Here is a 26290-nt window from a genome sequence, read left to right as displayed (position 1 = left end):
GACACAGCCAGTTTTTTGCATACCTGGTCTGTATAACTCTGGTGAATCTATTACAGCCTTGTGGAACAGTCTTAGGCTGGAAAACACTCAACTGAAAGATGAGGAAGATTGGACATGCATGCGCGCACACACACACACACACCCGTGTGTGTGTGTGCATGCATGTTGTGTGTGTTTACATGATTAAGAGTCTAGGAGTGTAAAACACAGTGGATTCTGTAAAGAGGCAACAGTGGTTCTAACGAAATTGGGGGAGTCGACGCCTGAGGAGCAAGGATTCAGATGATAAGGGCTCTGGGAGTGTGGGGTGCCAGGCACCGACCGCTTGCTCTCATTGTCATTCAGTGCCAGCTCTCTGGTCATCTTGAAATAGCAGCAGGTTTGCGCAGGTCCTGGATTGGAACTCTCCATGCCAACCGAGGTCGTCTCTGATGGACTCTGCAGGTCATTTCCAAGGCTCACTGTTGGCTCAGAGAGTGAGGCAAAGCAATGTCTGATCTTTCCTTTCCAACAGTCTAAAGAGCCAGTCCAGGTCAGCAGAGTGACTCAGAGTGACAGGGATGTGGCTTTACCTTGTCACTCTCTGCCATTTGTATAGTCAACTTTCTCCTGAGAGCTGTAATACATCTTACACCAAAGGAGGATGCGACTATGCCTAAATCCTCACCCTTGTAAGAAAGGAAAGAGAAGGGAGGAGAGCTGCCCTCTCCCTTTTCTACTAAGATAGGAAGGAGAATTGGGAAACTTACATTTCTTCTTCCGGGACCCCATTGGATGGAGCATGGTCACATGGTCACACCAAGGCACAAGGGAGTCTGGGGGTTGTAGTCTTTAATTAATACCCCGTGGTGAGGAAAAATCCACTAGTGCTGTTGAAGAAGGAAGACACAGTGCTGTGTATCTTCTCACACGCTCCCGTGGGAGAAAGAAGCCGCTGCACGTGCACGCTCATTTGCTCCCCAACTCCTCTTGGTTTGGGGCTACCACCCTTCCTTGGGCAGCCAAGTGGGTGCTTTTCCATCTTGCCTGTGTTCTATTACTCCCCTCAGCCATGGGCATCGCAAACACAGCAAACAGAATCCCCTGGATGTGGGCTCTGGCTGATCTTTCAGGTGTGGTCACACACATCAGGTCCAAAGTCCTGCTTCCATGGAAGGCTACTTCCCTGCGACTTTGAGGCCCACTCCTGGTTTATGTTCACTTCTGACTTGTTTCTTTCTTTCTTTCTTTTTTTTTTTTTTTTTAAAAGAAAAGTCTTTTCCTCTCATGCAGGAAAATCTAATTATGCAGTGACAGCAGTTGGCTGGCTTGGGCACAACACAACATGTCAATTTTCAGTTGCTTACACGGGCGCGCAGAAACTGTTAGGGATTGTTTTGAAATCTGGCATACATTTCAGTCATGTTAATTCCTACAACTGTGCCAAACTTGATGAAATTTGGCTCCTCCATACTCTGGGGAAGGTGGGGCATTGGGAAAGGCAGGCTTTTTTTTTTTCCTGGCAGTTACATCATCTCCCCCCTCCCTCATGACGAAGAGTGTCCTCAAATAAGCCAAGAACATAACTTTGTATTCACAAGGCTGTGACAAAGTGACTCCCAGAGACCAGAGCTGTGCTGCAGAGCGACCGAGGAAATACAGATGGCATAATGCTTTTTCCCTCTCCTTCCGACAGATTTGTGCCAGATGTGTGAATATTGATAATTTCTCTGGGGCCCGACTCAAGGCGCAATAGAGTTTTCTGTTTGATGGGGGGATCAGAGAGTGAGAATCTGTCCCAGGCATGGTATTTACAGGAAATGTTTGCCTCTGCTCTCAAATCTGTCAAAGCAGGGCCAGAAACCCCACATTTCCAAACGAGCCCCGGATTCACTCTTTGTTCTGGACCTAGTTTATCTCCCCAGTAATTGACAGACTGGAAAATTCATCAGGAAGACATGTGGTGTGCTTCCTGGTGACTGCCTGGCCGTCACTGGGAACAGCAAGGGTGGAGAGTCTCAAGAAGGTGTCTCAGAGATGTGCATCTGGTCTACTGTCTGACCTTCTCCTTCCACATTTAATAATAAAAAGGTTTTTCTTTCAAACCAGCATTTCTGGTTTCAAGGGAATACATTGAACAATAAATTCACCATTCCCAAAGCCTTCATAGATCTCTCTCTCTCTCTCTCTCTCTCTCTCTCTCTCTCTCTCTCTCTTCTTTCTTTCTTTCTTTCTTTCTTTCTTTCTTTCTTTCTTTCTCTCACTCTCTTTCTCCCCCTCCCTCCCTCCCTCCCTCGCTCCTTTCTCTCTCTCTCTCTCTTTCTTTTTCTTTCTCTCTCTTTTTTCCTGTCTTTCTTTCTGTCTTTCTTTCTCTCTCTCTCCCTTTCTCTCTCCCTTTCTCTCTTTCTTTCTCTCTCTTTCCCTCCCTTCCTGCCTCTCTCCCCTCCCCCCTTCTTTCTTCCTACTTCCTTGTTTTTTGAGACAGGGTCTCACACAGCCTTCCTAGGCCTTCCTAAGAGGAGCCTTGGACACCCTAGTCTTTTGTTTCATTCTTGCACTCATTTTAACACATGATGCTGGATACTGGGAAATTTCAAGAAAGTTCAATTTCTTAATTCAACTTTCATGTTTTTTTTTTTTTTAAACATCAGAGGGAATCATTGAAAAGAGTTAAAAAGAAACAGGAATACTTAACATTTCTTGAGAGGTTCAGCTTTGATCAAATAATTATGTTTGAAGACAACTTTAAATCCAGTATAAAATGTTTATACCTGGCTTCCTGTGTGAAATGTTTCAAATGGCTTTAAATAGAAGGAGACATACTATGCTCGGTAAAAATGGAGGCGGAGAAGAAAGAAGGGTGGGTGGAAAAAATTGCACGTCCTGAACAAAAAAATGATAGATGTGGATGGAGGTGTGGCTCAGTGGGTGGTGCCTGGATCAACAAATGATACATGGCTAAGTGGTAGTCCCCGCTTAGCATGCAAGACGCCCTGGTTTGAGCCTCAGTGCTGTAGAAACTGTAGCACACACTGATGATCCCAGCACTGGGAGGTAGAGGCAGAAAGATCGGAAGTCCCAGACCTTTCTTGGATACATAGTGAATTTAAAGCCAGCTTGGGATACAAGAGGCCATGTTTAAAACACAAAAGACAAGGGCAGGTCTTCCACGAGTATCAATAAGACATGGCATATCAAAATGCGGTAAGACTACACACCTCCCCATGGATTAAGGCTGGGCAAGGTGACCCAGTATGACAAGTAGGGTCTCAAAAGCCAGTAAAAGAGCTGGAGACAGCCCTGTTCCTGCTGTTAAACAGAAATGGAGGAGCAGTGGATTGAGGGGTGGGGGGACGACAGAGTCGGGGTAGAGGGAGGGATTGGGAAGAGAGGAAGAAGGGGAAACTGTGGCCAAGATGTAAAATAAATAAATAAATACATTTATTTTTTAAAAAATCTATATTAAAGACTGCTTTAATAATGATACTTTATCTTATAACAATAACAACCAAAAAACAAAAGGTAGGCAGGCAGGCAGGCAGGCAGGAAGGAAGGAAGGAAGGAAGGAAGGAAGGAAGGAAGGAAGGCAGGTTGGCTGTTGCTCAGGACTTTGGACATGCATGTTTGCAGTAATTGAAAGTTAAATTTGTTTTTGAGTTCTAGGGAAGCCACAGTGAAAGTGGAGACACACCCCTTGTGTCAGAAAGGAGAGCACCTGTTTCTATGAGAAATAAAGTCTATTTCTAACTTTAGAGTATAGTTGGGATTTTCAGCAAAGGTGGTATTGTCCTCTGAAAACATTTGTCAATACTGGAGATGTGTCTGGTCTTGTGGTGACAATGGGAAGAATGGGCGGGTTTCTGGTATCTTGTGGGCAAAGGACAAGGATGCTACTCAACATCCCACTGAACACAAAGTAGTCCCTCACAACATCTGAACATCTGGTCCAAATGTCAGTCAGCAAAGAATGAGAAACCCTGCGTCATCCAACCAGTGCTTCCTATAGAGGTTCTGTTGTAGCCCAGGTTACCCCCACAGTCCAAGGCTCCGCAGTGAAGTGAGTTCCTTCACGTTCTCATGCCATCACATACCCACTACATTACCTCTCAGGTCTCGGCTTCCTGGAGACAACTATGTAAATCCTACAGGGTGGTAAGGACTAGCAGGCTCAGTGTTGGTTGAGCATTCTGCAAAGCTCTTGGCACGAGCTATAACTTCTGTTAAGATCCTTCCACAGGGGAGAGAATAGTACCTAGATGTCATCCCCAGAGATGGTGTGTTTGTGCTTGGAGGGGGCTGCCAGGTGCAACTTTGTTGTGAGATTTTTAACCTGCCAATGGATGTAAGACAATCTAAACATAGAGATAGATGGGTGGATGGATGGATGGATGGATGGATGGATGACAGACAGACGGACAGACTGATGGTTAGATAGATGGAAGGATGGGTGGATGGATGAATGGATGGGTAAACAGACAGATGGAAAGATGGAGGGACAGACAGATGGACCCCCCTTTAGTAGCAGCAATGTGGCAGTTTTTCAAGAGGTGGCCAGAGTGTTGTTGCTTGCAGTTGCTGAGTGAGCCCTGCTCCATGTTCTTCCGCTGTCAGACCAGCAGAGGACAGAAGGATGTCTAAAATATTTACATGCTCTACGCCTCGTCAGTGGCCAAAGTGTTCCCACCATCTCCAAGAGATTTGTGGTCTAACAATCAGAACAGAGCCAGACTGCCCTCCATCTTTTGGACAGGTGTTCAGGGCGTGGTCACAGACCTGGAATGTAAAGGACGTTGAGGAACAAAAAACAAAACAAAACAAAAAACATCATGCAGTCAAACAAAAAAAATTAATCTGGTGAATGATATTTTGTTATAAGTTGGGATGGCTCTCTGATTAGGATGCTGTTACATGCTGAGATCAATATCAGATGTGATGGCTTACCTGGGCAGTGGTGCAACTTCGGACATGTGAAGCAGGCCAGTGCCCCCTTCACATTTAACATGAAGTTAGAAAGCAGTATGGCATCCTACAGCTGCCTTATGGCCCCACCAGTCAGCACTCAGGTGCCTCAGTTTCAACAGAACACGAGAGAAAAGAGACAGCATGGCCTCCACAGAATCTCCCCTGAATGTGACTCATCAAATCTGCTTAGATGTCACCAACCAGTCTCATTCCCTGGCTTTTCCTGGATGTGCAGCTAGGAAGGCCAGCTCCACTGGCCAGGTGCCACTGCACACAGGGGAAGGGCAGGTTTCAGTGGACAGTGCCCTGCACAGCTTCATGTAGAGACTATCATGGCCTTGTTAAACACCTTCCACAGAAAGTATTTCCATTTGAAAGCAGAGATAAAATGCCCATGCCTGGAGAGAATCTGCAAGATCTAGCTTAGACCCCTTCCTTTTCAGCAGTAGGAAAAATAGAAAAGAAGGAAAAAAAAGTGGACAAGTGACAAGCCTGATAGACTGGCAAGACTCTAAAAAGGCCATTATTCAAATATTTATGGATCCTCGTAGCTAATGGATTCAAATTTACAATGCTGCACTTGTCAACAACATAATTTTGCAAAAAAACATTAAAGCCTGAGCAGTTCGGTCCCTTCTAACCCCGAGGCCTCTCTTCTTCCCAGGAAAGGAGCAGCTGTTCTCAGTGAAAATGGAACACCCGCTCTCAGGGTGCTCTGCTGAGACCTACTGCACATGGCACGCCAGCCCTAAAGCTGTGCTTCCGGGAGAGCCACCCATGACGAGTCAGAGGCATCTGGTGTATCAGAAGAAGAAACAAAGGCTCCTTGGCATTGCTGCAGATCCCTTGAACGAGATATAGCTTTAATCAAACTTAAATCACAAGCAGCCAGGTACGGCAGCTCACGCTGGGAAGCACAGCAACGCAGGAGGTGGAAGCTAAGGATTACTCTGGGGGTGTGAATCCAGTCTGGGCTAGAGAGGTGAGAAGGCAGCAAAGGGACTATGGAATCACAAGCTACCACGTATGACATAAAATGCCTCAGTACCCTGGGACAGCTAGGGTGATAGAAAAGAAAATTGGACACCCGTTTTTAATATTACCTTGTTAACAAAATGGGGTGTTTCCAGCATCATGTGTGGTGATGGTCATGAAACCAACAGAATTAAACAATATTTTCGGGAAAATACTTGGAGAGTGACTCTGTAAATAATAAGCCCACAGGTTTGCTGGTATTTTAGACCTGGCTTAAACACAAAGTATAGAATCAATAGAATTCAATAAATGGTCTTTGTATGCATGTTATTCTGGGAACAAAAAAAGGCAATAAATGGCAGAGACTCTATAAAATAATGTTGTAGTTTCCAGAAACAGGGAAAGCAGTGGGGAACAGCTTGTTTGGAGAATAGACAATAGAAATCTGTATTCTGTGTGTTTTTGGGTCTTTAGAAATGTTCAAAAACTGACAGTAGAGTGCTCTGGAGACTGGTGCCCACCTGCCCTCCACAGAGGAACAAATGGTGTGGGTCACCCTGTAGCACCACAGGGAAATCCTATATGGAGATACCTCCTTCTGGAAACGTCCATGAGTAGATCCGGATGACTGGGCAGTATTCCTGGGATTCCATGTTCCCTGGGTATCCTAAATGTCTACCTAAGGCTCATGAATCAAAGGCTTGGTGGAAGCTCTGAGGAGGTGGGGCTTAGTGGAAATTAAGAAGCTAGGTCATCAGGGTGTGGAGATGTGGGGGGCCAAGGGCTGTGCCGGGGCCCTCCCCCACCTTAGCTCTCTGGCTGCTCAGTTCCCTTCCACCATCTCTTCTCCTCATTCCTTTCTGCCTCAACACAGCCCCAAAGCAAGAGGACTGAGGAGCCATGGGTTGATATTTCTAGAACAATGAGCCAATGTGAATCTTGTCCTGTTTGATTTTCTCGGGTTCTCTCTCACAGCGATGTAAGCCCTCACTAACCATAGGACTCTAGGTGAATTACTTTCTCTCCCTCCATGCTCAGCCTCAAACCAACAACACCGACAACTACAAATCCCCAAATAACAAGAACAAGAATAAAACCCGTAACATTTCTTTTCTTCCAGAAGACAAAGGGTAAAATGAGTTTCCAGTAAGTATTAGTGTAATGAGACACTTGATGCCCACCTGAGAGATAAATGTCAAGTGTGTTAGTCTAGATGGACCTGAAGGGATAGCTTGACATCAAATGTCTACAAAGAATTTTAATAGATTCAAGAAATTTTAGTAATTTTATTGTAATACTAAATGAAAAAGGCAAAAAAGTGTAGCTAATATAAAACACAATTACGCCAAAATAAAAAGCTGCTCAGAGTAGGTTCTAGAATGTGCCCGATTAGTTGGGCAGATTCAGATGATGGGTGAAGGTCCCTGGTACTGATTTAGCACCGAAATGCTTGTGAGTTGTGGATGTTAAGTGCAGAGCTGGGCTTGAAAGCTCAAAGAAGTCGCAAGCAAAGTGCGTCCAGCTAATATTCTTGAGGGTATGGAAGATGAATCTTTGGGTTTGTATGGGGGCGGGAATTGAAAACCAACTGCCTGCATGAAGGAAAAAGCCATCAACTAGTGAAAGGCAAGCTCAACAGCCCCCCAGTCTTCCACAGTCATTGTAAAGGACCCGTGTGTCCAGTGTCCCAGGTGGAAAGAATGGACAGTGTTCAGTCAGAATCCTAAGAAGACACAGTGTGTAGGTTGGGGACCACAGTCAAACTGCCTACAGCTACAGACATAGAAACTGGAGAGAAATGTAAGGCTGTTGTGGACCAGCAAAAGCCATCAAGCCCAAGCAGAGACACAGGTGAATTCTACCTTTCCCAATGTGGCTGCATCCACTTACTGGGAAATTTCTCAAGCTTACTTCCCTGGGAACTTTAACACAGATGCTGTAAGTCCCATGAAAACAAGCCATTCCAAGAGTCAACACCAAGGCTGAACTAGATGGCAATCCCACCTTCTTTGTGTTCTGTGAATTGTGGCCATGAAGCTCCTTGTTTCCCTGCTCTCTGACCCTAGCCCTAAGACCATGTGATGACATGGAACATTCACCTAAGGAATGGGCCAGAAGTGGACTGGACACAGGTATCAATTCTACATATCTGTGCAGCTTTAACACATGACTGGCAGTGAGCCAGGGAGCGAATTTGGGTTGAAAAGGAGAGACAGCCATCTTACCTGATGGCCTTAGGCAAGAATAGGTGATTACTAATTCTTTTTTAATTGTTTTTATTGTACTGTACATATTTCTCTCTATTCTCCCTTCATCCCCTCTCCCCTTCTACCCTTTCCTGCGACCCCCATGCTCCCAATTTACTCAGGAGATCTTATCCTTTTATCCTTCCTATGTAGATCCATGTATATTTGTCTCTCTGAGGGTCCTCTTTGTTGTCTAGGTTCTCTGGGATTGCGGACTGTAGGCTGGTTTTTTTTTTTTTTTTTTGCTTTATGTCTAAAAGCCACTTAAGAGTGATTACATATTATATTTGTCTTTCTGGGTCTGGATTACCACACTCAATATGCTTTTTTATAGATCCATTTGCTTGTAAATTTCAAGATGTCATTATATTTTTACCACTGTGTAGTACTCCATTGTGTAAATGTACCACATTTTCCTTAGAAGATAACTAATTCTTTAAAGCATGATGAATACTAATCAGAATAGACATGGTAACTCTGGCCTGCACAGAGTGCCCAGTCTTGCCTACAGAGTAACTGATACAAGGAAGGGAAAATTTGAACTGTGGATCAAGCTGAAATACAGAAAACTAAGTTCTGGGCATGTAGTTTTTCCTTCCATTCTTCCTTTTCTTCCTTCCTTCCTTCCTTCTTTCCTTCCTTCCTTCCTTCCTTCCTTCCTTTTTCTTTCTATTTTTTCATAGTTTATGTTTTAATAACTATATGCATTTTACACTTCCTTTATGGTTTATAGGAAGCATGTTTGTTGGTACATGAGAATCTTAATTCTTTATAAGAGTGGGACTATCTGTCACCATTTGCGAGATAGAGCACAAAAGTCACTCAGGAGCACATCAAAGTGTTGAAAATTGACGTGGGGGTGAGATGGTCTTTATTTTCTTCTTCATAGGATTTTTGTACAGAATGTTTTATTTTATTTTCCATTTTATTTTGTGTTTATGTGTGTGTGTGTCATGTGCGTGGGTTTGTGCACGTGAGTACAGCACCCATGGAGGCCAGAAGAGGGTGGTGCTGTACTCATGTGCTCCACACAGCTGGAGTCACGGGCTGCTGGGAGCTAGCCACCGTGGGTGCTGCAAAATGAACTTGCTCTGCAAAAACCATGAGTGATTTTAACCAATGAGCCATCCCTACAAATGTTTTAAATCAACTGTAGGCAGATTGGTTTTTTTTTTTTTGGAAATAAACAAATGTGTTGCTTGATGAACGGCAGGTGAATCCTGTCTCCTTAGATGGTCTTAAGTCTGCAGGGTTTTAGTGTATTTCTCAAGTTTATCTCCAACTCCAAGGCAGGCAGTCTAGAGGAATCAATGGCAAATTGAACTGTACTGAATTTTAATATCAAAGTTGGGCCAATGTAGAAGTGACGGCAAGGAGGCAAGAGGGGATGATAGGTTCTGATTAGGAAGCGGGCCCGTGTCTGACATGTGGAAAACGCATTGTATGAGTTCAGAGAGAGAAGCTGATATGGAAAGAAGTTTGCATAGGGAGCTTAATAAATAAGTCATGGCCACCAAGGGCTTAGATGGTTTCATATTTAAAGAGATATTTATGAACTATTGCAAGGCTGGGAGAGGCTCACCACTTCTTTCTTCCCCTCTCATTACAGCCGAAGGGGAGAAACGAGTTCTAAAGAAAACTGCAGACAGGCTTAGAACCACATACGACCTGTTCATTAAAAGTCAATGCGAGAGTGAGCACAAGTTTTTATTGAAAAGTTCGTTTGAATTTTCTCCCTCCCGTAACAGCTTCCAAGAAGTTTCCCAAATGGACTTGGTTTAAATGCATTGCGGGGCATCACATGGGGGTTGAGATGGAGGTTGCATTAGGCATTTAGATGAGGAGCCCACACTGAGACACCGGGTTTCCCCACCCGCCACCGGGGTTCTGAGATGGCTATAGAAGCGATAGAGGGTAGAGGCTGTGTAAAGGCTCCACCATGGTGGTGTGCTTTGTTTCCCAGTTATCTTGACTCTAAAACCACCTTGAAGATGACCCCTGGGCATCATGTGACCCCTCACTGCAGCCCAGCGTGACCTGAGGCACCTGGGAGAGCAAGCCACAAACATTCATGAAACTCTTAGGCAGACACAAATGGGTTCATAGCGATGTGTGCATGAGACACAAGTAGGTAATGCAGTTTCAAGAGCACAGGAGCCAGTGAGAGCTGTATAGAAGGCTCAGTGGGTAAAGAGGCTTCTTGCAAGCATGAGGATTGTGTCCCCAGCACCCACATAAACACTGGGTAACCCCAGGTCTCAGGGAGCAGAGACAAGCTGATCCCTGGAGCTCACAGGCCAGACAACTTGTTGAACTGATAAGCTCCAGGCTCAGCGAGAGACTGTCTCAAAAAATACGGTGGAGTAGCAAGAATGAGGAAGATGCCTGATGTCAACCTCTGGTCCCCACACATGTACACACTCCACATTGGCACAAATACCCACACAACACACATATATACAACACACACGCACACCCTATATACACACACACATGCACATGAGCCAGAGCGTGCACACATCACCTTAACTCTTCTCCCCAATGCTTCCATACTGTATACAATCCATCCCTTATCTCAGCCTCAGTATCCATAGGATGTAACCAGCAATCTCCTCCCCACTGAGCTGCTGCTACTGTGACATAGGGCAGGATAATATGTAAGTAACTTAGAACACTGCCTTGCATGCATTAACAGCCATTAGCTATTACCCTGTTATCACAGTTGACTTTATATAAATGTCCATCAATACCAATAACTGTTTACAGTTATACTTCCAACTCCCAGAGAAGCCAATTGCTTATCATTGTATATATTGATCCCCCCTCCACTTTGCCTTGAACCCATTTTATAACGAGAGTTATTTTGTTGATTCCCTTTGTGTGTTATTCCGATTTCACGATGGGAAGGCATGGAGAATTCGGGATGAAGCTAGCTCTTGGTTAAATCTGGTCATCTTTCTCTGTTCCTGTAAGTACTAGAGAGTTTTCTTGGGACAGGTGTGAGCATCCATCTCTGCCCCAGCCCATGGCAGGGGAAGCATTTGTAATTCCTCTTCCTGGGCTTTGGAAGGCACTTGTATTTCATGATCCTTTATCTGCAGACAGATGTCTTAGAAAACTGTCTTGACTTGGGATTGTCCATTCCATCATGCTGTCTGGGGAACAGTACACAAAGAGTGTTGAAGGGACACACACACTTTTCTTTAAGTAAATCAGGCTTGCTTTGAAAGGTATTCTCAGTTTCCCCCATGACAGCTGGGACTCCCAGAAGACACAAGAGTCCTAAGAGATAAGTGACTTCATTCAGTGATAAATGGGATTCACCTTCTGAGCAACTGCTGGGCCACCCATGGGTGAGGAATCTCAGACTTACAATTTAGCCCCGAATGGAGGCTATCATCATCCCTTCTCATCAGCACGTTGGGCCTAAGCTGAGGACCAGGGGGCACCAGGGGAGAAGCAGAGCGTCATTCTTCCAGTGTTAGATTCAAGAGCAAATGGTTTAATCTAGAGTAACCGATGATGATAAAATATGATTTAAATCCCTAAAGATGCTTCCAAGCCAAACCAGCTTCCAGTGCTGTTTAGTGCTAAGGTCTTACTGACTTCAAACTTCATCCAACACAAGCAATTATTCAAAAAGCCTTGCGCTCAACCCAAAGACATTGTGCTCTGGAGAAAGATGCCACTGTGACCATCAGACCTCCAATTTAGACAGCAATCCCAACGTTCATGTTAGGAATATCTGAAAGAAAATCACCTGGTACCTGGATATGAACAGATAAGAAGATGAGAGTGCAGGCAGTGGCAAAATGGGTTTAAAGAGAAATGCATAAGGTAATTTTTCTCTAAGCTTGAAACAGACAGAATGAGAGCAAGGAGAAAGTCACCCGTGGGGGCTTCATCATAAATCCAAAGCAAGAAGTCAGGGTTGGTGGGTACCAAAGTGTATCAATAACAGGAGAGCATTTGTTGCTTCCTAACTGCATGCTAATACTGTGCTGGGGCTTAAATACTCATATTGCTACATCATCACAAGACCCCAGGGCAGAATCCACATGGATAATGAGCAGAGCACAAGTTCTGAACAACTCGAGTCTGTTCCAGCATTCACCCGACAAACAGCTTCGTCCCAGGCAACGTGACCCTCCTTCAGGCTCAGTTTACCCTCAAAAGGCTGTCTGCACACTACTGAGTGGTTCTGAGGATGGTGCATGAAGTGTTCGTGTAAAGTTCTTTTGCTGGTTTAGGATAAATTCAATAAACTGTGAGATAAAAATATCACAGATGAAGAAAATTGACCTGAGGGTGATGTAGGAACTTGCTTGGATCAGTGGCAGCAGCAGGATTTGATCCCTGGTCTGCATCGTGTCGGCACCTCTCTGTTTAACTCTCATAGCCCAGAGGGAAAGGGTATTAGTCTATTGTCTGTGGCTATAATATGATACCTGAGGCTGGACAATGTATAAAGAGGTTTATTTAGTTTTCCAGGCTGACAGTCTAAACAGAATGTTATTAGCTCTGTCAAGGGCCTCTTGGCTACATCTTAACATGGCAGATGGTATCATAGCAGGAGTATGTGTGGAAGGAAGTGGTCCCTTGTGAAAACAGGAAGGGGAGGAGCCCAGAATTGCTCTTTTATAACTCTCTCTCTTATGAGTCTCTCTCTCTCTTTCTCTCTGTCTCTCTCTCTTTGTCTCTCTCTGTCTCTGTCTGTGTCTCTGTCTCTCTGTCTCTGTCTGTCTCTCTGTGTCTCTGTCTCTCTGTCTCTCTCTGTCTCTCTTTGTCTCTCTGTCTGTCTGTCTCTGTCTCTCTCTTTGTCTCTCTGTCTGTCTGTCTCTGTGTCTCTGTCTCTCTCTGTCTCTCTCTCTCTCTCTCTCTCTCTCTCTCTCTCTCTCTCTCTCTCTCTCTCTCTCTCTCGGAGCTCTGCTTCCTAAAGGTTCTGCTACCTTTTCATGTAGAGGCCATTCTGGCTATGAGCTTCTAACACGTGAATCCTTGGGACGACCCATAGAACCACAGCAGGGGATACAAGAAAATCTTTGCTTTGGTAATGTAGAACTAACCAGCCTTTATGAGTATAATGTACACCAACTAGTGAGTTCATGACTAGAGAAAAAGACAACAGCAAAGAGAATGCACCCTTCCAGGTTAGTCTGAAGCTCTGAGCTCCGCTTTGTTCTTGCTAGTGGTCTTCCAACAGAGTCCTTTGTTTTCAGACAGCAGAGACAGGTCAGTTTGCACACACTCAAAGGCACTGCTGGCATAATGTTATTGTACAATTTAGAAAAAAAGCACTACATGCTTCCCATTAGTTCCAATTAATCATTTGAAGATCCATAAACACACAGGAATAAAAACCCTAGCATTTGTCTTTGTAAACGCCGCTGACCCCATCCCCACGTGATCCCAGGCACACAGGAACTTCTCCTGAGGCTATCCCTGTTTCATAGAGCTGCCCTTGCTTCGAAAGCCACTTCCAGAGAGAAAGGACAGATTGGGGGAGCCTAGGGGCTGGTCTCAGATCCCTACCTTTGTTTCTACTTTTTCTGCATGGTGTTGTCAGGAACGGATCTCACAACCTTTATGGCCTTGGTCCACCATTGCAGGGATGTGTTAGGCTGCTTAAGATCCCAGCTTCCAGCAGATATGTCTTGAGCTTTGAGTTCCACTCACTGAGCTCTCCTTGATCTTCTCTGAGGATGCAGTGATTTCTATAGTCTGCCCGTCAGGTTGCTATGGCCAGACCCTAGGTCTCTTTGGCTACACTTGCATGCTGTGTCCCGGATGGGAACCTTCAATAGGTTGTCAGAGGAGTGTGCTAACTCAAAATCATCGGTCAGGATGCTCTTCCCTTTGGAGAGCTCCTGTCTGGGCCATGCAGGGAGACCTCAGACAGGAAGACCCCAGTCAAACAGAGAATGTAGAGAGTGTACCTCAAAAGAAGGGGACTAGGAAACTTGCCTTTATTAAGCTTCTTGCCTTTTCTTGTCCAGGAGTGAACACCAATGACAAATTGTCCTGAAGTTGATTCCCTAAGCTCCTACATGCTCCCTAATTTGAGTAAGCAAGTACCAGAAAGATTTTCTGTTGGGACAAGCAGTGCCCTCCAGGAATTCCTTCGCTCATTCAGCCAGCCCCTCTTGGTACAAATGAGTGACTTTCTTTGCTCAGTTTGGCGTCACCTCTGTCCAGCACAAGCACAACACTCTGCCCTGGGGTTCCCAGTGTGAGCGAGTGATGTGTGTCCAAGGACATTTCCCTCTGCTCACTTCTTGGCTAAGGCTCTTGATATGGTCTGAAATCCTCTTTATAGCTCCCAGAATGCTTTAGGGATTCTCTACCGTGGTTCTGTGAGCATTTGAGCATGGACTGTCGTTGTGGTAGGGGCTGTCCTGTACATCATAAAATGCTGGAAGCATCCAGAGGAAACAAAACATCCACTCTCCCTCTGTGGCTTTATGGGAGAGACGACACTGGTAGCAACTCCTACAAACACAAAGCTACCAATCTAAGGTCACCTTTTTACAAACTTGTTCGTATTTTCTCTATAAAAAGTCAAGATCTGAGTGTGACAATTGAGACAAGTCTTTGAAACCTTTAAGTACAGAAATCAGACCCACATGGCCACCCGGAAGGCACCTGTCACGCCGAGTGACCCCTCACTGACAGCATGACAAAGTAGCTTCCCTTTCTATCTCGGGAGACCACATTTAAGAAAGTCACTGCTGATGATGGAAAAAAGAAGCTTGCCTTACAGTGGGCTGTGAAATTCTGTATTATTTAAATTGTGTTTACAGTAGCTCCACTCTCATGCTATTGATAAAAGACATATACATACTCCGTTGTGGCATATGGGATATGAAACTCATAGGAAGCCACAGTAGGGGTAGGGGACAGTGGACAATGGGCAGGACAGGCCCTTCACTGTGTGGTGCTGAAGGTGGAGGAGGATGAGGGAGTTGTTCTGAGAGGTCCTCAGTGCAGAGTGACTTTCGCCCCAAGGCACCCTTGGTAATGTCTGGAGACACCCTGCTTGCATGGTGTATGCCTGTGTGTATGGATATGCAGGTGTGGAGGTTAGAGGTCAAGGTTGGTTATCTTCCTCTATTTCTCTCCACCTCATGTTTTGAGGAGGGTCTCTCACTGAACACAGAGTCCACTGATTTAGCTAGACTGACTGATGGGCAAGCTCTTGAGATCCTCTTGTCTCCACCTGTATTGGTAACTTTTCATGATAAAATACCATGATCGAATCAGTTTAATTAAGAAAGGGTTTATTATGACCTAATATCCCAAAGGCATTAGAGCCTATCATGGCAGGAAAGACATGGTTGAAGTGGAAGAATTAGGAAGTTAGCTGATTGCAATTTCTTCCACACAGGAATGAGGGGGGGGGGAGGGAGGGAAGGAGGGAGGGAGGGAGGGAGGGAGAGAGGGAGGGAGGAAGGAAGGAAAGAGGGTGAAGCTTTAAACTCTCAAATCCTGGCCCCAGGGCCATACTTCCTCCAGCATGGGCACACTCCTAAAGCTTCCATAACCTCAAACAGCACATCAGCCATGTTTAAACCCGTGAGTCTGTGAAGGGTATTTCACACTCACACCGTCACATGGCTCTTCACAGTGCTGAAGCTACGGGTGTGTGCCACAGTGTCTGACTTTTTATGTGACAGTTGAACATCTGAGCGCAGGTCCCCAAACTTGTGTGGTAAGTACTTCACCCACGACACCATATCCTTAATTTTTAGAGACACTTTTGATGATATCATTGAGGGGGTGTTGGGTGCTACTGGCATCTAAGAGTGGAAGTTCAAGGATGCTATGTTGGAGGAGCTCGATACATTTAGCCAATGACTTTTGGGGTGACTTGCCATGGGTGTGATTTTCTCTGTAGAAGTAACCAGATAAAATGAGAAGAAGGGTCAGAGACAGAGCAGGTGGCAGAGAGGCTTCTGTGGCTGGTCCACTTTCCCCTTGGGCAGAACCATGGGACAGTGGCAGCTGGATGAGCAGAGGCATCTACCTTGTTCTGTATTCATTTCTGTTTTTCCATTGCACCCCTTATTAAATAGACTTTTGTGGGCTCTCACTTCAATATTACTGAAGGCACCAAGGTGCACAGAATGGCTCCTTCCACTGCAAGCCGTTCAGGTCCATCTGCCTGTAGCATCATGGCCAAGAAGGACTGAGACAGGCTAAGAGCTGGCAGGGGGGAGATCTCCACACATGGCAAGAACCATAACCATGGAATAACCAGTGTCTTGTCTTAGAGAACACTACAGTTTGTTCAGGTTGCCAAATCTTCAGCTTCACACGAACTTGACCCCCTGGGAAGGCCTGAGGATGTTGGAGACAGATGAAGCCAAGATGAAGTTGGTCATATGCATTTCGAAGGGCTAGTGGGAAGGACAAGAAAGGGCAGGAAGTCAAGCAGATGGGAGTCACAGTAAAGCATGAGGGACAATTCCAGGGCTCTGAATCTGCAGTATGACTGCAAAGGCACAAAGATATAGCATTCCAGAACATTCTGAATCTTCCAGGAAAGGCTGCAACCCGAAACATGATCTCTCAGTCACTTCTTGAACCAAAATTATCAACACACTCTAGGTGAAGGAAAGCAAAGTATCTCAGGAGATATATTAGTTTGCAGGACTCAGGTGTGCACCCACTGAGCTGAAGACAGACTCCTACAGACTGTTATCCTCCCGTGGACAGAGAAGTTTCTCCATAGTCTGTTCCTACAGTTCTCACAGTTTTCACTGCCACAGTCTGTGACTTCACAGGAGCCTTGCAGGCTGTGGACATGCCACTGTTGTTGAGTAGGGAATTTCTCTCCCTCTTCCCGGAGTCCTTTGTCACATCCTTTCCTGCAGTGGTCACTCCCAATCCCACAATTACTGAGCCACATACAACAAGAAGGCAGGAAGAAGACAAAGCCTTCCTCGGTCTCAGTTGATATGTGACTTTGCTTAGCATTTTGAATATTATTAAGTGTTCAAATTTCTTCCTATGTCTTTTTCACCAAGATGACTGTCTTTCTGTTTCCTTGACAGCCTCAGCAGGACCAAATTGACAGCCCTTTAAAGGCAGCTGACGACAAGCGGCATTAATTAAGTCATTGCCGGACTGTAATTGTGTTAAGAAGTAAAAATCTAATATGAGAAAAGGTTAGCGAGTCCTCTCTTGTGTCAGATTTTCTACTCCCTATGAATATTAATGTCCTTAATGAAGACAATCTTTGCCTCATCAAGCCCAGGCGCTGCATTCAGGTGCCAAATCCCCGCGCCATTGATTTGTTTTTAAAGAACAAATATGTCAGGAGAGAGTGACTGTCCTGTTCCTTATCCACATCAGAGAGGAAGCTTTTGTGTTATGGGGAAGAGTTTATAGATTTTGTGTGCATTCAGGAGCGCTCACAGAGGGGAGGGGGCTCAGCACGCCCAGGCGAGGTAAATGAGTTACAGTAATTTAATATTAGTGTTGTGTTTGATCGCATTAGCTCCTTTTCTGTGTGTGCGAGCAATATTCGTCTATTAGCAGGGGTTGCACTCAGCAGTTTTAATGATAAAATAGGAATTCTCTTTAGAAAACGGGAGGCTGCAGAGGAAGCCCTGAAGTGAGATGGGGTTGGGGGAGCTGCTGGTCCTCCATCAATGCGGATGCTCTTCCTCCTCTGACCTGAGAGATAATGGCGGTGCTGGGGATGGATGCTTCTCAAGCAGGGTGGGGCCCTGCAGAATCGGCTGCTCCAAGTGCAGGCTTATGCAAGCTCTTTCTCATTCATTATTTACTTTTATCGAATCTAATCAAAGACGAGAATCTCACCTCGCCTCCAACATTCTTAGCCATCAGGGGAGTATCCTTCCATTCTTTTGAAAAGGATACATTTCTTAGCATGGAGGGATGATGCAAACCTGTAATCCCAGCACTTGGGAGGTGGAGACAGCAGGATCAGTTCAAGAGCAGCCTTGACTTAGCAGGATGCAATGACAAAGCCTAATATTATCCCAGAACTGGGGAGGTAGGAGTAGGAGGAACAGGGCTTCAAGGCTAGCCTAGGCTACAGGAAACATTGTCTGGGACAAAACCCAAACTAAGTAAATACAAAGTCTATGTTACTTAAATTCTTCTCTGGAATAGCCCGCCCTTACCTATGACAGCAGAATCTCATTTAATTTTTCTGAGACTCTGATGATGATACAGATGATTATGATTAAGATGATACAGATGATTATGCCCTGGTTGACCGAAACCTGTTGCTATTAGGATTCGCTTTGGTGGGAACTAGTGAGCAAACCTCCAGATGGTAGCTCAGTCCTGAGAAGTGTTGCTTCTCTGCACAGATCTGCGTCGGTTGTTCTATGATGGTCAAGGACACGAGGCACCCTCCAGTCTCCCATTTGCCATTTCTAGTGTGATCCGTGGGCTCGCGGGTCAAGATGGCCGTTGGAATTCCAACCCTCACACTAACATCTCAGGACAGCCGCTGTGCAGCTTCATAGCTCACAAGGAAGCCAGCAATGTGTATTAGAATCTTATGAGTGCTAAACAATTCATCTTTATTAAGTTTTATAATCTTATAGGATGCATCGCTGTCCAATTAGTCTTGTATTCATATATGAAAAATGAAGGCTAAATTAGTAGCTTAAAAAAGTAAAAACGTTGGAACTTGCAGCTCCTGTTGGCTAGGCACCAGGGCATGGTTTAAACTGGGTTCTCTGCTCAGGGTCTCTGCGATTGTCACCCGGGTGTTGGTGGAAGCTAGGACCCCCATCTGATCTCTGGTCTCCTGGTGGTCAGCACAGCTCATTTCCTGTGGGTGTATGACCAACACTTCCCCCCTTTTTCGCTACATGTCTATCAGAAACCACTCATAGAACCCAGAGGTCACTCACAGAACCCAGAGGTCACTCACAGAACCCAGAGGTCACTCACAGCTTTGTCTTGAGCCCTAGAGACAGCACATAATATGGCGGGTTACTGGGGCAACAAAACCTGCTCCCTCCCTCCGATGCTTCACCTTCTCAGACTCATCTGATGAGGTCAGGCCCACCCAGCTAGTCAACAGAGTCAGCTGGTTACTCGCTAATTGAAGGAGCGGTTTTCTATCACATGCAGAGGGTGGGGAAGCCAACGCTAGAGGCTGAGTGAGAATCTTCCATCCGAATGAGAAGGTGTAGAAAGGCAGAGAAATGTCTCCCCATTTAGAAGGTTGCCATCTTCAAGACTGTCCCCAGGCTGACTTTCTAGCTAAGGTCTTGACATTCATTGTCACTACCTTGGGTGGTGAAAGTGGCTGTTGCTCTTACACTGCACCCTTTAGCCTATCGTACATAAAGCTTTCATGAATTTGAGGAATGTTTATTGAGGGTTTGCATGTGCTGAGAGCCAGACAGGAAAGGCTGTCAGGGAACTGGAAAGAAAGTGGTTAGAGTCAGACAGCTATTCCGGTGCTGCGCCTCACCTCACCTCAGTCAACTCACCTGTGAAGTGGGCGTGATTATAGCAGGCCTTGGCTCCTGGAGACAATGGGGTGCTTAGCACCTGCCAGCATTAGATTTTTTTTTTATTACAAAGCATATATATTCCTATTACCTGATTTTAACTGTAAACTTCTAGAACTAGGAGGTGAGTCTGGAAGTGTTTGTGGTGCACTGCCGTATACTCCCATCAAGCACTGAGGGGTATGAGAGAGCCACTCTGATGGTGGATGTGGATGGCTCACTTCCACCACGAGGCAGACTCCCCCCATCTTAACACACACTCAGGCATTGGGGGGGGGGTTGCACATTTTATTAGTTCCCTGAAAACACAGTGCAGACTGCAAAGCTGTTTCTTCAGAGGGGGAATCAAGCTGGCTCTGGTTCTCTCCTCTGCTGCCAGACCGTGGGAAGTGAGAGAGAATGTCAGCGCTGGCAGTTGACAAACAGAGAGATGGTTCCAGAACGGAGAGGATTGGCCTGAACAGTAACTATCCTTTGCGAGTGTTTTTCAGTGCTCTGGATGAGGAAGGGGGTGGAGATAGCTCACAAATCTTCACATGATATCCTGGAACCCCAGGAGGGGGCATCACAACATGGAAGCACCAAGTCTAGGAATCTATCGGTTTTCAGCATATAAAAGAAACAACGTTTAACCATGAAAGTAATAAGTGTGATATTTGCACCTAGATACTCTAAAAAGAATAAAAATGAACAATCAGAATACGAATCAAGGGCTGGGGAGGTGGCCCCGTGGACAAAGAGCTTGCACACGATAGTGAGGATATGAATTCGGGTCCTCAGGACCCATAGGAAACTGAGCATGGTAGTAGACACTGCCTGCTCCAGTTTGTCTGTGGTGGGATGAGAAAGGAGAACTTCCCAGAAACTTGGGCCAGCTAGCTTGGCATCCATGGTCGCAAAAACACAGATCCTGTAGCAAACAAAGTGGGAGGTAGGACTGACACCCAGGGTTGTTATCTGAATTCCACATGACTATGGCATGCACATGTCTGTACTCATACACATGAACACACAGGCACGTGTACAAGCACATGTGTGCACACACACTGGGAACACACACTTGCACACAGATACACCCACATGCCGACACATATGCTCACACTCAGATACAAAGATCAAAAAACATTTTTAAAAAAATATTGGTCAAGTCCCCTTTGGTCTCAGCCTATTTTTTTCCACCATTTCTTCCCCTAAGGAAAATATTTAAAACCTTTAAATGTGGTTTTCTGAACATTTTATCTATCTGTCTGTCTGTCTGTCTGTCTGTCTTCTGTCTGTCCTTCAGTCCATCTGTCTATATTCTTGTGGTACTGGAGTTTGAACCAAGGCCTCAGATTTACAGTAACTACCCACCCCCTGCAGCCCCAAAGTGACTGAACACTTTCTGTAATGGCATAAATTACCTCTATGCTATACTCCCTGAGAAAATACATGTAATTGTTTTGTTATTCTTACATGAACGGTATAGAATTGCTTAGTGCTCTGTTTGCTTTTATCTAGAAGTGTCCTTGAGTAGAACATAATATGTAATTTGCTTTTCTCCTTCAGCCATGTTTCTTAGGTTCCCTAGTGTCAATATGTATTCCTTTAAAACTGCTGAGGGTCCTGTTCATTTTGTGCTGTTTGGTTAGGTTGTTTCTGACTTGTTGATGCCGAAAAACGAAAAATGATGCTTCCATGAGCATCTGTGTGGGCTTAAAATCCACAGCAGCTGAGCTTCTCTGCTGCTCTCTACTTCGGCACTTCTGGGTCAAGGTCTCCTTTCCTAAAGAGCTTTTTTGTTTTCCAAATAAGTCTGTTGCTAGAAGGTTCATCATGGATGACATGTGATTCCCAATGTCTGTTACCTGCTGGGTACTAGGCATGCTAAATCAAATCAAATAAGACATTTATTCCTGCCCTCAAACAACTCAAGAAACAAATTCCATGACTGACGCATGCATAGGGTTCTCATAATCCCAGGAGAACTGGGTGCATAGTTAGAGGAGGGGACTAGGAGGACGGGTGTCAACTTTACTGAGATTAAAGAATCACCCTTCCAAAAGCCTAAGACTTGCTTCCAATTCTGGCAAAGACAGTGTGTGGAAGATGACAAGATCTTAGGCTATGACTCTGTCTCTCATGTGGGCATCACGCCTGGTTTGCATTCACACAGAGGCTGAAGGATAACTAAGTCAAGAGTAGGAGTGGAAGTGAATACCTGGGTATTCGCCACTTAAGCCTGATGTTTCCAGAACCCATGAAAACACAAATAATACCATCATCACTGTTGCAGCATGTGTCTGTAAGCCAAGAGGTTGGAGGTGGAGAGGGAAGAATTATTCAGAAGCTCAAGGCCAACTAGCTTGGAACATACAGTACAGCAATCGAAACAACAAGAAACAGGGTGGAAAGAAAGAGCCTGGGAATCAACACCCGAGTAGAGGAATGTATAAAGAAAAGAGGGTGTGTGTATGCACTAAACAGACATTCCAGCCACAAAAGACAACAAAGCCGCGTCATCTCCGGGAGAATGGAGGCAACCAGAGATCATCGGATTAAGTCAAGTAAGACAGGTGCAGAAAGACAAAGTCATGCTTTTGCCCAGTTGCATGTCCTAGATTTCATATAGATACAGAAATTCATGTGTGTTTGTGACATGAAAGTAGAGTGGAGCCTTCTAGGAGGACCAAAGGGCTGAGAGGTGAGGACAGACAAGGCAGTGAGGAGGAACGTGCTCAACGTATGAGGTATACTTGTACAAACTTTACAAATAAAGTTTATAAAAAGGAAAAATGGTCTTGTTGTCCCTTACTTTGTACACAAGGTTAGTTGGATTGCAGGCTTCTGGGGATCTCTTTTCCTGCCTTGCTTTCACCATGGGAGCATGGGGATTACAAACTCCTGTGACAGGATACCCATTCTAGAGATCTGAGCCCAGGGCAGCAGACTTGTGAGGCCCAGACCTACTGAACCACCTCTCCGGTACATGAGCTTTCCTTAAAAATCAGAAAATACACTCTATGGGGAAAGCTATTGAAAATCCATCCCCTCTTCTGTATTTTCATCTTCCCTGCCCCGACAATGCGGGGTAGACGCTACCCCAAGACTAGTGTCTATAATCACAAAATCTTGGCTTTCCTTTTAGGTTCTGAAAAATTCAGGCAAAGAAAACTGCTTGCCCTAAAGAACGAAACAGTAGATGTGATCAAAATCTCTTGTCACCAGGGACCCGTGTGCACTTATGCATGGACTGAAAATGACAGTCAAGGTAAACTGGGGCTTGTTTCTGAAATAATTAAGTCTATTATGTATTAAACTCACTATGGATTCCTAATAGCTATCATTTGGATTTTGATGGGTGCTGCTTGCAGTTGGGTGAAAGCTAATAGATAGTTTAGTGAGTGTCTACATTAAAAAAATAGTTTTCAAGGTTATTGAAATCTGTTGTGCATGGGGAACTGAAAATATTTTTAATGTACAAAGGGAAGAGAATAAATATAATTTTCCACAATGAAGACCTTGAATATTTTGCATATATATAATGTGTATATGTATGTTTACAAACATACATACATACATACATATACATGTATATGATATGATTTGGCTATGAAATGCCCTTTACAGGCTCCCATATGGGTCTTTTGGTAGAGTATAAGACTCTTAATCTCAGTGTTGTGGGTTTGGGCCCCATGTTGGGTGTCAGATGTAACATGAGTTCTAATTAGTCTTAATAATAAAAACCCAGAGTTAGGTGTCAAGGGCAAAAGCTGTAATATCAGAGAAGCAGAGCAGCCAGCCATTAGAGTTCTTACCTCTACAAAATCTCTGTCTGAAAGGGGTTGAGCTCCTGTCTCCTCCTGCCTTATATTCTTCTCTCTGCCAAGCCATATCACTTCCTGTCTCCACTCCCCTACTGCTGGGATTAAAGATATGTACCTCCCATGTGCTGAGATCTACCCTCAAATCTTTAGGCAAGCTTTATTTGCTAGAGCACAAACAAATATCACCATACCTTTAGGAAGTGGCAGAACCCATATTGGATCTCACCTAATCTATGGATTAATTTCTTGGTAGGTTCATAACACGATCATGTTATTGGGAGGTGGTAAAAGAAGGATATATATATATATATATATATATATATATATATATATATATATATAGTCTAGTTACAACATTACAACATGTACACCATGTAGAATGTATCCTGCATTCCCACTTCTCTGCTGTTTGTCAACCACAATATGAGCAGCCTTGGTCACATTCTCCTCTGACCATACTGTCCTTCCTCACCATGGACCTAGGGTCAGTGAAGCCAAGGAAAATCTTGGAGATCATGAGTTGAAATAGATGCCCCTCTTAAATAATTTGTGTCAGATGTTTTTGTTTTTGTCATAGCATAAAAAGTAACTAACACAGTGTATATGTGCTTATGTATATATGTATACACACACACACAAGTATGAGGAGCTCTGTTGTGAAAATGCTGTAAAGAGTCAAGGGAACGAGGTTCACCCAGAGAAGGCAAGTGAGGCCTCCAGGGTTGATGTGCTAGTGATATCCTGGGGTATTCCTTGTGCTGGGAACATTCAAGTACAAACTAGATGTGGGTCTGAAGGAGCCTAACACTCACATGCACACACAACACACCTGGCTTTCTCAGATTACATGACCAGGGGCAGCTTAGTGCCAGGGGAATCTTTAGTGATAACAATTCCACATCAACAAAACTCCATAAAAACAAAACCTTGCTCCGCCCTCCCAACACAACTAAGGCCTGGTGGGAAACCACCTCTTTGGCCCAGGAAGATTTGCTGAGGCTTCTGGAAGATTCAGGAGCCAGAAAGGTGGGAAACAAACATCTGGATTTTCATGATTACCCCTTCCCCCAGGGCATCTGTGGGTGTGTGGCAACAACAGGGTGGCATACCTACCCTCAGCCAGAGAGGCAGCAGTGGAGGTCTCTGGGAGCCAGGCCTCCTACCCCGCTCTGTATAAAGCGATGGGTGTGTTGGGAAACTATGCTCTTGGTATGGCATAGTCTTTGCTCCTCTGTAATCTTAGAATTGTAGTTACCCACACGTGACCAGGAAAAGGCTGGGCCACTGATGACCTGTCATGGAGCATGAGGATTGACATGTAATTAGTAGTTGCCAGGGGAAAGGGACTCATGATGCCCAGCTCCACTGAGGATATATAAATGAGTTAATGGTTGCTGGAAAAGGGGGAATTGTCTTCAGTCGTATAGTCTTTCCCAAGAATCCCATGACCCGGTGGGTGATCCCTCGCATGTTCCTATGACTAACCCCAATTAAACCAGGGTATATTTGCTTTCTCCAGGGTATATTTGGATGAAAAATTCTTTGTGTTTTTTTGGGGGAGGTGGAGGGATCTATCTGTGGTGAACAGACATTTGCTCACCTCCCAGGAAAAGTTGACACAACAGTAGGGAAGTTGGACTTCTACCAAGGGCAGGAGAGAGTGGCTACTGAAGGGCAGTGTGAAGGATGCTTGCAGTGGAGGAAGTAATGGGTATTTATCACTGTCAGTGTCCTGCCTGTGATGTCGCACCATGGCTTTGCAAGATGTTTCCTCCCAGAGAAACTGGGTCAAGGGCGTGTAGGATCTCCCTGTATCATTAACAATTGCCTGCGAGTCAAAACAAAGGGTTCAATTGGTAAGTGTAAAATGGGAGCCTGAGAGAGCCTGTTCTTGGGTCTTTGTTCATTGCCCATTTTCTTTCCTCACAGAGGCATTCAGGCAAAGTCTTACACTGTACCCCGGCATGGAGGCTCCTAAAATATGCATCTTCCTTTCTCACCCTTAATGGTTACGGTTGGTTACTCTCAACTGTAAGACAATAAACAGACGAACAGGCATCCTCTCAGCTAGAGAGAGACTCTTTGGAAGCTCCACACTTCATCACCACAGTCCACTGATGTCCTTTATAAACTACACTAGGACATCTGTGTGACCCCTGCCCCATACAACTGAAGGAATCTTCTCTATGGCCAGGTGATAACCGTCTACTAAGAGGGCAAGAGCTGTCTACACAAGGACAAATAGCGGTGGTTCATGTGAGCCTTGTGTTGAAAACTGCCTTAAAGTTACAAAGCTCTTAGAAGACAATTCTGCAGCTGTCCAAGCATCACCTCGCTGTATCGCGTGGACCTTCGCATTCAGTTCAAGGCTATCCCTTGCTTCCTGGTTGTTCTCTAGGCCCCATCAGTGTTGGTCCGTCCAGGCTGGAGAGCTGCGCAGGTAACAACTCCACAGAGTGATTCCGGTGACAAGAGACCAGATGTGATGGAAGAGCCGCCAGATGCCTCTCTGAACCCATTCAACTTTCATCCCTCCCTTCTCCTCTCACTCCACTGTCGTTTTTTCTCCAGCTCCAAGGAAACATTTCTACAAAATCCCACTGGCTCTTCTTTGGTGAGGGAGTGAATTTTCCGATAGTTTTGGAATTGTGCTGCTGCCAGAATGAACCCAGCGCCGGCTAATGCTCCTTAAATTCACTTTTGCACATTGGTGACAGTATGACAAAGTTACTTCTTAAGAAACAAAACAACAAGATCAAAAATCAAATCTTCAGTGAGCTAGCAGAAAGCAACTCCACACATGACTTATAAGCCAAAC

Source organism: Arvicola amphibius, chromosome 5 (genome assembly GCF_903992535.2).
Source record: "Arvicola amphibius chromosome 5, mArvAmp1.2, whole genome shotgun sequence".
In the NCBI taxonomy this organism is placed as follows: domain Eukaryota; kingdom Metazoa; phylum Chordata; class Mammalia; order Rodentia; family Cricetidae; genus Arvicola; species Arvicola amphibius.
This window is presented reverse-complemented; position numbering follows the sequence as displayed.